The sequence below is a fragment of the Ranitomeya variabilis genome, chromosome 1, assembly GCF_051348905.1.
Source record: "Ranitomeya variabilis isolate aRanVar5 chromosome 1, aRanVar5.hap1, whole genome shotgun sequence".
NCBI classification, from domain to species: domain Eukaryota; kingdom Metazoa; phylum Chordata; class Amphibia; order Anura; family Dendrobatidae; genus Ranitomeya; species Ranitomeya variabilis.
The window spans coordinates 786,319,103-786,332,596 of NC_135232.1; the positions used below are offsets into that span (position 1 = coordinate 786,319,103).

The following is a 13,494-nucleotide window of genomic DNA, read 5'->3' on the forward strand; positions in this document are numbered from 1 at the left end:
TGACTCCTGTTCATCAGGAGGTGATTCGCTTTCTTGTATTGCATAACTTGCATGATGTTGTCGTGTTGGGTCTACCATGGTTGCAGACTCATAATCCAGTCCTGGATTGGAAAGCTATGTCTGTGTCAAGTTGGGGTTGTCAGGGAATTCATGGTGACACTCCTGTGGTGTCAATTGCTTCGTCCACTCCTTCTGAAGTCCCTACGTTTTTGTCAGACTACCAGGATGTATTTGAGGAGCCCAAACTCAATTCTCTACCTCCTCATAGGGACTGTGATTGTGCTATAAATTTGATTCCTGGTAGTAAGTTTCCTAAGGGACGACTTTTCAATTTATCTGTGCCGGAGCATGCTGCCATGCGGAGTTATATAAAGGAGTCTTTGGAGAAGGGACATATTCGCCCGTCCTCTTCCCCTCTTGGTGCGGGATTCTTTTTTGTGGCTAAGAAGGATGGTTCCCTGAGACCTTGTATTGATTATCGCCTTTTGAATAAAATCACGGTCAAATTTCAGTATCCTTTGCCATTGTTAACTGATTTGTTTGCTCGCATTAGGGGGTCTAGTTGGTTCACCAAGATAGATCTTCGTGGTGCGTATAACCTTGTGCGTATAAAACAGGGTGATGAATGGAAAACTGCATTTAATACGCCTGAAGGCCATTTTGAGTACCTGGTGATGCCTTTTGGACATTCTAATGCTCCTTCAGTCTTTCAGTCCTTTATGCATGACATCTTCCGTGAATATCTGGATAAGTTTATGATTGTGTATCTGGATGATATTGTTTTTTTCGGATGATTGGGAGTCTCATATTAAGCAGGTGAGGATGGTCTTTCAGGTCCTGCGTGACAATGCTTTATTTGTGAAGGGCTCAAAATGTCTTTTTGGAGTCCAGAAGATTTCTTTTTTGGGTTTCATTTTTTCTCCTTCTACTATTGAGATGGACCCAGTCAAGGTTCAGGCTATTCATGACTGGACGCAGCCTACATCGGTTAAGAGTCTTCAGAAGTTCTTGGGTTTTGCTAATTTTTACCGTCGCTTCATAGCTAATTTTTCTGGTGTTGTTAAGCCTTTGACGGATTTGACCAAGAAAGGTTCTGATGTGACTAATTGGTCCTCTGCGGCTGTGGAGGCCTTTCGGGAGCTGAAGCGCCGGTTTTCTTCGGCTCCGGTCTTATGTCAGCCAGATGTCTCACTTCCCTTCCAGGTGGAGGTTGATGCTTCCGAGATTGGAGCGGGGGCTGTTTTGTCGCAGAGAAGCTCCGATGACTCTGTGATGAAGCCATGTGCTTTCTTTTCAAGAAAGTTTTCGCCTGCCGAGCGGAATTATGATGTCGGTAATCGGGAGTTGTTGGCTATGAAGTGGGCATTTGAGGAGTGGCGACATTGGCTCGAGGGAGCTAAGCATCGTGTGGTGGTCTTGACTGATCACAAGAATTTGATTTATCTCGAGTCGGCCAAGCGGCTGAATCCCAGACAGGCTCGTTGGTCGTTGTTTTTCTCTCGTTTTGATTTCGTGGTTTCGTACCTGCCTGGTTCGAAGAATGTGAAGGCTGATGTTCTTTCTAGGAGTTTTGTGCCTGACTCTCCTGGAGATTCAGAGCCGGCTGGTATTCTTAGAGAAGGGGTGATTTTGTCTGCCATTTCCCCAGATTTGCGACGTGTGCTGCAAGAGTTTCAGGCGGATAGACCTGATCGCTGTCCATCGGAGAGACTGTTTGTCCCGGATAGATGGACCAACAGAGTCATCTCCGAGGTTCATTCTTCGGTGTCGGCGGGCCATCCTGGAATATTTGGTACCAGAGACTTGGTAGCCAGGTCTTTTTGGTGGCCTTCCTTGTCACGGGATGTGCGTTCCTTTGTGCAGTCTTGTGGAATTTGTGCTCGGGCTAAGCCTTGCTGTTCTCGAGCCAGTGGTTTGCTGTTACCTTTGCCTGTCCCGAAGAGGCCTTGGACGCACATTTCCATGGATTTTATTTCAGATCTCCCTGTCTCTCAGAGAATGTCTGTCATCTGGGTGGTGTGTGATCGTTTTTCTAAGATGGTCCATTTGGTGCCCTTGCCTAAGTTGCCTTCCTCCTCCGAGTTGGTTCCACTGTTTTTTCAAAATGTGGTTCGTTTGCACGGGATTCCTGAGAACATTGTTTCTGACAGAGGATCCCAGTTTGTGTCTAGATTTTGGCGGACCTTTTGTGCTAAATTGGGCATTGATTTGTCTTTTTCGTCGGCCTTCCATCCTCAGACGAATGGCCAAACCGAGCGAACTAATCAGACCTTGGAGACTTATTTAAGATGTTTTGTTTCTGCTGATCAGGACGACTGGGTTACTTTTTTGCCGTTGGCCGAGTTTGCCCTTAATAATCGGGCTAGTTCTGCTACTTTGGTTTCTCCTTTCTTTTGTAATTCGGGGTTTCATCCTCGTTTTTCCTCGGGTCAGGTGGAGCCTTCTGACTGTCCTGGAGTGGATGTTGTGGTTGATAGGTTGTATCAGATTTGGAATCATGTGGTGGACAATTTGAAGCTGTCTCAAGAGAAGGCTCAGCTCTTTGCCAACCGCCGTCGCTGTGTGGGTCCCCGACTTTGCGTTGGGGACTTGGTGTGGTTGTCTTCTCGCTTCGTTCCTATGAAGGTCTCTCCTAAGTTCAAGCCTCGGTTTATCGGTCCCTATAAGATTCTGGAAGTCCTTGGCCCTGTGTCATTTCGTCTGGACCTCCCAGCATCATTTGCTATTCATAATGTGTTCCATCGCTCGTTGTTGCAGAGGTATGTGGTGCCTGTGGGTCCTCCGGTTGAGCCTCCTGCCCCGGTGCTGGTTGAGGGAGAATTGGAATACGTGGTGGAGAAGATCTTGGATTCTCATATTTCTAGACGGAGGCTCCAGTATTTGGTTAAATGGAAGGGCTATGGTCAGGAGGATAATTCTTGGGTTGTCGCCTCTGATGTTCATGCAGCCGATTTGGTTCGTGCCTTCCATGTGGCTCATCCTGATCGCCCTGGTGGTTTTCATGAGGGTTCGGTGACCCCTCCTCAAGGGGGGGGTACTGTTGTGAACTCTGTGTTCAGGCTCCCTCTTGTGGTCACTGGTGGTATGGTGTGACTTTTGCTTTGGGCTCCCCCTGGTGGCTTTGCCTGTTATCCTGCTGGTCTCTGGCTATCAGCTGGTTCGTTATCCTCTGGGAGGTTCCTATATAGCTCTGTTTTACTTCCACTTGTTGCCGGCTGTCGATGTAATCAGTGCTACTCAGATTCCTTCTGACTACCTTGCTCCCAGTCCATCCAGGATAAGCTAAGTTTTGTTTGCTCATTTTTTGATCAGCAGTGTTTATCATGTTTTCTGTTCCAGCTTGCTAAAATGTAATTCCCTCGCTTGCTGGTTGCTCTAGTGGGCTGAGTTTCTCCCCACACACCGTTAGTTGGTGTGTGGGTTCTTGAAATCTCAGGATGGATATTTTGTAAAGGTTTTTTATTGATCGCATAGACCCCTGCTCTATTTTCTGCTTTCTAGTACTAGTGGGCCTCTTTTGCTGAATCTGATTTCATCCCTATGTATGTGCCTTCTTCTTACTTCACCGTTAATATTTGTTGGGGGCTTCTATATCTTTGAGGATTATTTCTCTGGAGGCAAGCGAGGTCTTTCTTTCTCTTTAGGGGTAGCTAGTTCCTCAGGCTGGCTCGAGACGTCTAGGAATTTTTTAGGCACGTTCATCGGCTACCTCTAGTTGTTTTGGATAGGTTCAGATTTGCGATCAGTCCAGTTACCATCTCCCTAGAGCTCGTCCTTAGTTTAATCACTTGCTGATCTATTTGTGATCCTCAGCCACTAGGGATCATAACAGCACCCCTCACAGGCAGACTCTGTAGTATAAGGCAGCACCCCACCACAGGTAGACACTGTAGTATAAGGCAGCACCTCCACAGGCAGACCCTGTAGTGTAAGGCAGCACCCCCCACAGGCAGACACTGTAGTATAAGGCAGCAACCCCCTCCAGGCATACTCTGTAGTATAAAGCAGCACCACACACAAGCAAACCCTGTAGTACAAGGCAGCACCCCCCACAGGCAGACTCTGTAGTATAAGGCAGCCCCTATAAAGAAACAATAAATACTCACCTCTCTTCTTCCTGGTTCCTGCACTGCTCCCTGCTCCTGCTCACCTCCGGCCCGCAGGCGCTGGGCAGTGATGTAATCGCACTCCCTGTCAGTGTTGGCATTGGTGACGTCAGACGCTGGCATAGCGCTCCTTCCCCCATCAATGCGGTCAGCTGCATCGGCTAGATGCCGATACCGCAGACCCTGCAATGACAGGCGGGGGGCCCACTGCTGGCACCGGCCCATCTGCTCAGGGGCCCATGGTGGCAGGGCAGCAGAGCAGGGATATTGATTCTCCCTGCTCTGCCGCAGAATGTAACTGTATCAGCGCGCTGTGCACGCCAATACAGTTACAGTAGCGTAGCTCCGGGTGGCCCCCCTCTGAGCACGGCCCCCTCTGCCCCCCGGTAGCTACACTACTGCCGGATGCGTAACTCTGTGGGGTCAAGACTGCGCAGGCGTGTCGCGCTTGCGCAGTCTATAAAGGCTTCGAACAGAGTGACGCTCCTAGCATTATATTATAGATATCACCTTATTTCTGAAAATGACCTGGAATGGAGTTTCCTAAGAACCAATTTTCGAGAAAACAGCTGAAGGTCCTTTACTGCTGTGAACATTTTAAATTATTGCATGGAGAGAAGGATAAGCTAAGTCCTAATACCTCTTTTTGTATTTCGGATCTGATATGTGAAGATAGGTTAATTACCTCGAGCATATTAGTTTTTGCTTTTTTGTCACTATGAAGTGAAGATGGTGTCTTACTTTTCTGGTTGTTTCTTGCCCCTGTAGGCCTAGAGTCTTTTAAATAGTCTCTTCCATCCCATAAAGAGTGAAAATTATCAGAACTTTGTGCTTTCTCCTCAGCAGAAGAGACAGATGAGAACGAAACGTGAGCGTGATCTATAGCCAGAGTTGTTCCTTTTCCATCTATAGACACGATTACCTTGCCAGTCCGATATGTCGCATTGATATTTTTTGGTCATACTTTGTACAATTTTCTTCTCCCACTTTTGTAATTCTAGATGCAGATCATTTTTAAAACTAGCCACCATGTCAGGAGTCAGCTGTTTATTGATCTCATCCTGAATGTTTTTTAGTTCTGTTTCAAGTTCATTCATTTTAGTGTTGTTAGATTTAGTAAAAAGTTCCATACATGTTTTGGAACAAAAAGATGCAGCTTCTTCCCATGATCTAATAAAAGCATCTTCGCTAATGGGAAAGGAGGGAAAGACTACATCTGCGGTGTCACACCATACTATCTGTGCTGCTCCTGACTCTTGTTTAGGCCGGTGTTACACTTGCAACTGCAATGCGAGAAACTGGCGCTAGTCTTTCACCTCAATATCGGCACTCGGGACTGGAGTGTGCGGCTGCATGTATTTCTATACAGTTGAACGCTCCGGTCTGAACCACCAGTGGCAGTGCCAGGTATTGAGGCGAGAGACTCGCGCAAGTTTTTCGCATTGCAGTTGCAGGTGTGACACCGGCCTTAAAATAGTTCTGTCATTGATATCTTCTATCTTGTAATGCCTTATATGTATTGATTTAAATAGAAATATTGTGATGAGGTTTTTGAAAACTCTCACCTCCACGCTGCAGAGATCATCCACAGAGTAAATCAACTAATATTGCAGAGTATACATTTATGATGGTGATCTCACCAGGGATTTCACACTTTCCAGCTCAAAGGTTGAAATGTGTGGCAATTAGAGATGGGCAGACCTATGGATTTTCAGGTCCGGCGAGTTCTGTTGAACAATGTCACAGCATAGTTGCCGAGTGACCTGGGACCAGGGCTCCTTTTCTAGCCCTATCACTAGGAGGTGCCCTAGCTAGCCCTGTTCTTCGGGATACTTCAGATGGTGAAGAAACCGGGGCCGTCTTTGTGAGGAGAACTGAGCTGAGCACTGTGACAGCAGCACTGCTGTTGCCTCTCCTACCCACTATTTCCAATGACCTGCCTGCACAGCCAGCACTGACCCAGCAGTGCAATACAAGATCACATTTTACATGAGATCTTAGATTTTTACTCTTTCCTCCCTCATTTTTCCACCATTACACAGCACCTATTTTTCTACATTTTCTTACAATCATGGTGCTGGGGAAGGTGAAGAGTTTAACTATAAGCTTTGACTGTCTTAATGGCAGCCATGTCCCTGTGTATTCCAGTGGGGACACAGTCTCAGGGAAGGTAAACCTGGAAGTTACAGGGGGATCAGAATCAAATCCCTGAAGATCCATGCAAGAGGACATGCCAAAGAGAGATGGACTGAATCTAGGAATGCTGGATCTAACACTGCCTATACCCAGAATTATACCGAGGAAGCGAAGTATTTCAACCATAAAGACATCCTGATTGGCCATGAAAGAGATGACGATAATTCTGAAGAAGGACTGACCACTATTCTTTCAGGATGCCATGAATATGCTTTTAGTTTTGAGCTTCCACAGACACCACTCGAGTCGCTACCTCATTTAAAGGCAGACACGGCAGTGCACGTTATTGGGTGAAAGCAGAGTTGCACAGAGCCTGGCTGCTACCAGTCAAATTAAAGAAGGAATTCACCGTGTTTGAGCATATAGATATTAGCACTCCTTCATTACTGTCACCACAGGCGGGCCCAAAAGATAAAACTCTGTGTTGCTGGTTTTGTACCTCAGGTCCAATTTCCCTATGTGACAAAATTGAAAGGAAGGGCTATACACCAGGTGAATCAATTCAAATCTTGGCTGAGATTGAGAATTGTTCTTCCAGAATTGTTGTGCCTAAGGTGGCCATTTATCAAACAGACTTTCTATGCCAAAGGGAAAATGAAAGAGGTGAAGCAGCTCGTTGCCAACTTGAGGTGATTAACCCCTTAGTGACAGAGCCAATTTGGTACTTAATGACCGAGCCAATTTTTACAATTCTGACCAGTGTCACTTTAAGAGGTTATAACTCTGGAACGCTTTATCGGATCCCGCTGATTCTGAGATTGTTTTTTCGTGTTGTACTTCAAGTTAGTGGTAACATTTCTTCGATATTACTTGCGATTATTTATGAAAAAAATGGAAATATGGTGAAAATTTTTAAAATTTTGCAATTTTCAAACTTTGTATTTTTATGCCCTTAAATCAGAGAGATATGTCACAAAAAATAGTTAATAAATAACATTTCTCACATGTCTACTTTACATCAGCACAATTTTGGAAACAATTTTTTTTTTTTGTTAGGGAGTTATAAGGGTTAAAAGTTGACCAGCAATTTCTCATTTTTACAACACCATGTTTTTTTTAGGGACCACATCACCTTTGAAGTGATTTTGAGGGGTCTATATGATAGAAAATAACCAAGTGTGACACCATTTTAAAAACTGCACCCCTCAAGCTGCTCAAAACCACATTCAAGAAGTTTATTAACCCTTTACGTACTTCACAGGAACTAAAACAATATGGAAAAAAAAAATGAACATTTAACTTTTTTTTGCAAACATTTTACTTCAGAACCATTTTTTTTAATTTTCCCAAGTGTAAAAACAGAAATTTAACCACAAATTTTGTTGTGCAATTTTTCCTGAGTACGCCGATACCCCATATGTGGAGGTAAACCACTGTTTGTGCGCACCGCAGAGCTTGGAAGTGAAGGAGCACCGTTTGACTGTTTCAATGCAGAATTGGCTGGAATTGAGATCGGACGCCATGTCGCGTTTGGAGAGGCCCTAATGTGCCTAAACAGTGGAAACCCCCCACAAGTGACACCATTTTGGAAACTAGACCCCCCAAGGAACTTATCTAGATGTGTGGTGAGCACTTTGAACCCCCAAGTGCTTCACAGAAGTTTATAACGTAGAGCCGTGAAAATAAAAAATCGCATTTGTTTTCACAAAAATGATTTTTTCGCCCACAAATTCTTATTTTCACAAGGGTAACAGGAGAAATTAGACCACAAAAGTTGTTGTGCAATTTCTCCTGAGTACGTCGATACCCCATATGTGGAGGTAAACCACTGTTTGGGCGCACCGCAGAGCTTGGAAGTGAAGGAGCACCGTTTGACTTTTTCAATGCATAATTGGCTGGAATTGAGATCGGATGCCATGTCGCGTTTGGAGAGTCCCTGATGTGCCTAAACAGTGGAAACCCCCCACAAGTGATACCATTTTGGAAACTAGACCCCTTAAGGAACTTATCTAGATGTGTGGTGAGCACTTTGAACCCCCAAGTGCTTCACAGAAGTTTATAACGTAGAGCCGTGAAAATAAAAAATCTCATTTTTTCTACAAAAATGATCTTTTTGCCCCAAAATTTTTATTTTCACAAGGGTAACAGGAGAAATTAGACCACAAAAGTTGTTGTGCAATTTCTCCTGAGTACGTCGATACCCCATATATGGGGGTAAACCACTGTTTGGGCGCACCGCAGAGCTTGGAAGAGAAGGAGTGTCGTTTTACTTTTTCAATGTAGGATTGGCTGGAATTGAGATCGGACGCCATGTCACGTTTGGAGAGCCGCTGATGTGCCTAAACAGTGGAGACCCCCCACATATGACACCATTTTGGAAACTAGACCCCTTAAGGAACTTATCTAGATGTGTGGTGAGCACTTTAAACCCCCAGGTGCTTCACAGAAGTTTATAATGTAGAGCCGTGAAAATAAAAAAAATCGCATTTTTTCTACAAAAATGATCTTTTTGCCTCCAAATTTTTATTTTACCAAGGGTAACAGGAGAAAATGGACCCCAGAAGTTGTTGTACAATTTGTCTTGAGTACGCCGACACCCCATATGTGGGGGTAAACCACTGTTTGGGCGCATGGCTGAGCTCGGAAGCAAAGGAGCGCCATTTGACTTTTCAATGCAAAATTGACTGGAATTGAGATCGGACGCCATGTCGCGTTTGGAGAGCCCCTGATGTGCCTAAACAGTAGAAACCCCCCAAAAGTGACCCCATTTTGGAAACTAGACCCCCCATGGAACTTATCTAGATGTGTAGTGAGAACTTTGAATGCCCAAGTGCATCACAGAAGTTTATAATGCAGAGTCGTGAAAATAAAAAATATATATTTTTTGACAATAAAGATTTTTTAGCCCCCAAGTTTTTATTTTCACAAGGGTAACAAGAGAAATTGGACCCCAAAAGTTGGTGTCCAATTTGTCCTGAGTATGCTGGTACCCCATATGTGGGGGTAAACCACTGTTTGGGCGCACGGCAGAGCTCGGAAGGGAAGGAGCGCCATTTTGGAATGCAGACTTTGATAGAATTGTCTGCGGGCGTTATGTTGCGTTTGCAGACCCCTAATGTACCTAAACAGTAGAAACCCCCAACAAGTGACCCCATTTTGGAAAATAGACCCCCCAAGGAACTTATCTAGATATGTGGTGAGAACTTTGAATGCCCAAGTGCTTCACAGAAGTTTATAATGCAGAGTAGTGAAAATAAAAAATATTTTTTTCCCACAAAAAAGATTTTTTTAGCCTCCAAATTTTTATTTTCACAAAGGTAACAAGAGAAATTGGATGCCAATATTTGTTCTCCAATTTGTCCTGAGTATTCTGGTACCCCATATGTGGGGGTAAACCACTGTTTTGGCACACGGCAGAGCTCGGAAGAGAAGGAGCGCCATTTTGGAATTCAGACTTTGATAGAATTGTCTGTGGGTGTTATGTTGCGTTTGCAGAACCCCTGATGTACCTAAACAGTAGAAACCCCCACAAGTGACCAAATTTTGGAAACTAGACCCCCTAAGGAACTTATCTAGATATGTGGTGAGAACTTTGAAAGCTCAAGTGCTTCACAGAAGTTTATAATGCAGAGTAGTGAAAATAAAAAAATATTTTTTTTCCAAAAAAAAAGATTTTTAGCCCCCAAGTTTTTATTTTCACAAGGGTAACAGGAGAAATTGGACCCCAAAAGTTGTTGTCCAATTTATCCCGAGTACGCTGATGCCCCATATGTGGGGGTAAACCACTGTTTGGGCGCACGGCAGAGCTCAGAAGGGAGGGAGTACCATTTGACTTTTTTAGCGCAAAATTGGCTGTCGTGTTTGGAGACCCCCTGATGTACCTAAACAGTGGAAACCCCCAAATTATAACTCCAACCCTAACTCCAACACACCCCTAACCCTAATCTCAACCCGATCCATAATCCTAATCACAACCCTAACGATAATCACAACCCTAACCCCAAAACAGCCCTAATCTCAACCCTAACCATAACCCTAATCAAAACCCTAAATCCAACACACCCCTAACCCTAATCCCAACCCTAACCCTAATCCCAACCCTATTCCCAAACGTAACACTAATCCCAACCCTAATCCAAACCCTAACCCTAATCCCAACTCTAACCCTAACTTTAGCCCCAACCCTAACCCTAACTTTAGCCCCAACCCTAACCATAACTTTAGCCCCCGTCGTCACAAAAAAAGTTCAATGTAACCTTTTTTTTGTACGTCGCGTCCGCCATTTCCGCGCATGCGTGGCCGTAACTCTGCCCCCTCCACCCCAGGACATAGACTGGGCAGCGGATGCGTTGAAAAACTGCATCCGCTGCCCACGTTGTGCACAATTTTCACAACGTGCATCGGTACGTCGGGCCGACGCATTGCGACCGCCCCGTACCGACGCAAGTGTGAAAGAAGCCTAAGGCTACTTTCACACTAGCGTCGTACTCGGCCCATCGCAGTGTGTCGGGCCGACGTACCGACGCTAGCATTGGAAGCGCCGCACAACGGGTGCAGCGGATGCCGTTTTTTCAACGCATCCGCTGCCCCATTGTGAGGTGCGGGGAGGCGGGGGCGGAGTTCCGGCCACGCATGCGCGGTCGGAAATGGCGGACACGTCGCACAAAAAAGTTACATGTAGCTTTTTTTGTGCCGACGGTCCGCCAAAGCACGACGCATCCGTCGCACGACGGATGCGACATGTGGCAATCCGTCGCAATGCGTCGCTAATGCAAGCCAATGGAGAAAAAACGCATCCTGCAAGCACTTTTGCAGGATGCGTTTTTTCTCCAACGATGCATTGCGACGGAAGCCAAAAAACGCTAGTGTGAAAGTAGCCTAACCCTAACCCTAACCCTAGCCCTAACCCTAACCCTAAATTTAGCCCCAACCCTAACCCTAACCCTAACTCTAACCCTAACTCTAACCCTAACCCTAACTCTAACCCTAACTCTAACCCTAACCCTAATTTTAGCCCCAACTTGTCTTCTCCTCCCAGGGACACCGGGTGAGTATGTTAGGGTCCCCGAATCCCCCTATTTCTCTGTCCTCTGATGTGCAATCACATCAGAGGACAGAGAATTACAGATCGATCGCTCTTTTTTTTTTTTTTTTTGCGGTCGCCGGTAAACTGTTAATTACCGGCGATCGCAAAACAGGGGTCGGTGCAAACCGACCCCGATCATGTTCTTTGGGTTCTCGGCTACCCCCGGCAGCCGAGACCCCAAAGATCTTCCGGGTGCCGGGCGGCGGGCGTACTGCGCGTGCGCCCGCCATTTTTTCCCGGAAAAAAGATGGCGGCGCCCATCGGGAGCCACGAGGAGCACCGGGGGAGATAGGTGAGTATTGGGGGGCTATCGGGGGCCATCGGGGACCCTATTTCTCTGTCCTCCGATGTGCGATCACATCGGAGGACAGAGAAATTAAAAGGCAAATTGCGTTTGTTTTTTTTTGTTGCGACCGCCGGTAAACGGTTAATTACCGGCGATCGCAACTCGGGGGTCGGTAAAAACCCCCCGAATCATGTTCTCTGGGGTCTCGGCTACCCTCGGCAACCGAGACCCCAGAGAAAATCCGACTCTGGGGGGCACTATTCACTTTTTCCACAGCGCCGTTAACGGCGCTGTGGTTTAAGTACCCTTAGCGGCCGCCGTTAAAAGGCGTATCGGCGGTCGTTAAGGGGTTAAATCCCTTTCTTCCAGGGCTGCCACTAGGAATTTTGGGACCCATACTGGCAAAATTTTCGGGGCCCCCTTGAGACTCCACCCAGGTTCCACCCCAAAATAACGGAAATATATGATATACCATTAAAAATAATAAAAACATGTAAAAAAGAAAGATGATCAAAAATAATGGCATCACTGAAAACATCATATTCTCCCTCAAAGAATGTGGCCCTTCATATTCAAATTTTTTCTAAGTGCTGCCCATTTACCCGTCTGAGTCTGAGACCCCTGCTATAGTAATATTGTCACAAGTCCTCTATGTATAACAAAAAAGAACCCTTTAATGCATTTCATTTGATATTACAGGGTGTTTAGCCTTATTTAACATATTACATAATAAATAAAAAAATGACATGAGGTCCCCCCTATTTTTGATAATAAGCCAAGGTAATGCAGACAGCTGCAGGCTTATATTATCAGGCTGAGATGGTCCCTGGTTATTGGGCCCTTCCTAGCCTGAACCGAATATCGGTTGCAGGCTGGCAATCACTCAATGCACAAGCAAAATGTTTGATTATTATTAATTTATTTTTATAATTATTAAATTATTGTTATGCTTGCTTAAATATCATCATTCTCTGCAGTACATCATCCTGTGTAAACATATGCTGCAGAGAACAATACTATTCTTTTTATGCGCACAGGAAGATCATGATTCTATATTGCCAATCATTCTGCGCACATGAAAGAGTGATCTCATCCTGTCTAAACAGGCTATTAAAGCCCCACAAGCAGAACTCCAGGGTTCTGTTTTTATTTTCATTGCTGGAGTCGTGCTTTTACTGTAAGGTCCCTGCCCCTGGTCTTATTATCCTCTTTCGGCATCTTCATCTTTTTTTTTGGTGCTGCTCCAGTCTCGCTCGCTGTGACCGCAACTTCTGGCTTGCCCGAAGTCAGAAGCTACGTCACAAGTTCTCAATGCAAGTTTAAGAGAGCCACAGTAAGGCTCTCATAAACTTGTATTGAGTTGTGACCTTCAGCTCGCTCCATGAAACACTGGAGCAATCCGGTAGGTCACAAACTGCCAGAGACCAATGGGAGTGGCGGTGAAAGACGGTGGAGGGCGAGTATAAGCGTAGGGTCAAGGAACTTAGATTTAAAGCACCACTCCGGCAATAAAATAAAAAAAATGCTGCAGTGATGCTTTAAACAATTGGCTTCTTATAGCAGATAGGCAGTTGTTTAAAGGTGGAAATTGACTAATGTAAATGCTCCCTTACATCCAGGGACCTTATAAGTGACATTTTCTTTGATCACAGTTCTAATTCTTCTTCTTCAACTGGTGCTGATGCCATGATGACTTTTCACAGCCAGAGCTCACCTCTGCAGACTTCCCTCTTATCTGGACTTCTGTAGTACATCCCAACACAGTGCCCTTAAAAATAACTGTCTTTATAATTCTTCTGAATAAAATGACCACCTATGCTGTGCCCTAATAAGCCCTACACTGTTTTCCCTAATAAATAATTGCCCCTCACTGTGCTCCC

At 45.3% G+C, this 13,494-nt stretch overlaps 1 long non-coding RNA gene and 1 pseudogene across 1 annotated transcript in view; one reads left to right on the plus strand and one right to left on the minus strand.

Annotated features, from left to right (window-relative positions):
- Window positions 1-13,494, minus strand: part of LOC143784541 (uncharacterized) — a 549,109-nt gene that overhangs the window by 61,725 nt on the left and 473,890 nt on the right. The gene's annotated exons all lie outside the window — the stretch shown is intronic.
- LOC143762867 (arrestin domain-containing protein 3 pseudogene) lies at window positions 6,178-6,935 on the plus strand (annotated as a pseudogene).